Source organism: Myodes glareolus, chromosome 12 (assembly GCF_982192425.1).
Source record: "Myodes glareolus chromosome 12, mMyoGla1.1, whole genome shotgun sequence".
Taxonomy (NCBI): Eukaryota; Metazoa; Chordata; class Mammalia; order Rodentia; family Cricetidae; genus Myodes; species Myodes glareolus.
In genome coordinates this window covers 26,704,718-26,706,512 of record NC_142037.1, presented here as the reverse complement: position 1 = coordinate 26,706,512, position 1,795 = coordinate 26,704,718, and positions in this window count along the sequence as shown.

Here is a 1,795-nt window from a genome sequence, read left to right as displayed (position 1 = left end):
CTTGGACCCCAACAGAAGCCTGTAAGCATTGGGTCCATACCTGATCATGGACTGGAAATTCTAAACCCATGAGCCAAAAGACCTTTCTCTTTTTACAAATTGATTACTTCAGGTATTTATTACTGGGGTAAGTATCTGAGTAATAAGTTGACATTATAAATATCTATTAAAGATGGCAGTGGGAGCCAGCAAAATGGCTCAGGATGAAAGGCAATTGCTGATAAGACTGAAGATGTGAGTTTGATCCCTAGGACCCACATGGTGGAAGACAGTCTTCAAGTTATCTTCTGACCTCCACATGCATCCCACGTCACATGTGTGTGTGCCACCTCTCCCAATAAATGTATTTTTTTGAAAATTACTGGTGGTTGTGGGAAAAATTAGGAAGATAAAGATGAGAATTCCAATTCCAATCCTTTGTTTTTCCTTGCTATTTCCAAATACTGAATCTATTAATTAATCTTGTTTATATAAAAAAGAACAGCTGTATTAAGATATAATGCACATGCTTGATTGTTCACTCATTTCAAGTACACATTTAGTGGATTTTGCTATATTACACTGCAAATCTAAAAATTGTGATAAAATATATAACACACAAAAATGGAAACTTTCATCATTTACAAATGTGTGACTCAGCGATATCAGTCTTACTGTTGTGCACCCATTACTAATAGGTGTTCACAAAATTTTTCATAAACTCTAACATTCTTTAACTACAAGTGACCACCAACTGCCCACTTCACTCCTAGTTCTGGATACACGACCACTGTACATGAATCCTTTCTGCTGGCTTTCATTTTGTGTAAATAATCTTTTCAGGATCCATCCATGGTGTACCATGTATCAGAACCTATATATGGTGGAGTGCAGTGATATGGGATTCCTCTCTGTATGCTGTGAATACCATTGGTGAATAAAGAAACTGCGTTGGCCTGTTGATAGGGCAGAACTTAGGTAGGCAGGGAAAACTAAACTGAATGCTGGGAGAGGGAAGGCAGAGTAGGGAGAAGTCAGGTAGCCCTGCCAAAGACAGATGCCAGAACTTTACCTGGTGAGCGACAGCCTTGTGGCTATACACAGATAAATGGAAATGGGTTAAATTAATATGGAAGAGCTAGCCAATAAGAAGCTAGAGCCAAACAGTGTTTTAATTAATATAGTTTCTGTGTGATTATTTCTGGGCTGAGTAGCTGGGACCCAACAAGCGGCCTCCTGACTACAGTGGAACAATGTTGTACTCTATGCATACCATACACTTGTGTTTCTACTTATCTTTTGATGGACACTAGAGTGTTTACATATATTGCCTAAATGTTTAATGATACAATGATTATTTGTAGATGTTTATTTGAATTCCTAGGAGTGCTTTTTTTTTTTAAGTTGAGAAAATGCTATCATAAGATTGGTCAATAGGCAATTCTGTAGGGGCATTTTCTGATTATCAATGTGGGAAGGCCCAGTCCTTTGGGAGTAGTGCCACCCTTGGGCAGGTGGGATAAGAAAGCAGACTGAGGAAGTCAGGAGGGGCAGTCGAGTAGGCAGCACTCCTCCATGGCCACTGGATCAGTTCCTGCCTCCAGGTCCCTGCCCTGATCTCCCTCATGATGGACTGTAGGAGAGGTGAGCTAAAAGAAATGCTTTCCTCCCCAAGTTGATCTCAGTCATGCTGTTTGTCAAAGCAACAGAAAACAAACTAGAACAAAAATTGGGACCAGGATCATGGTGGGTTGCTCTGTAGACCTGACCATGTTGTTTTCAGGAGGACTGTGAAAGGGATTTGGCATTTTGGGCT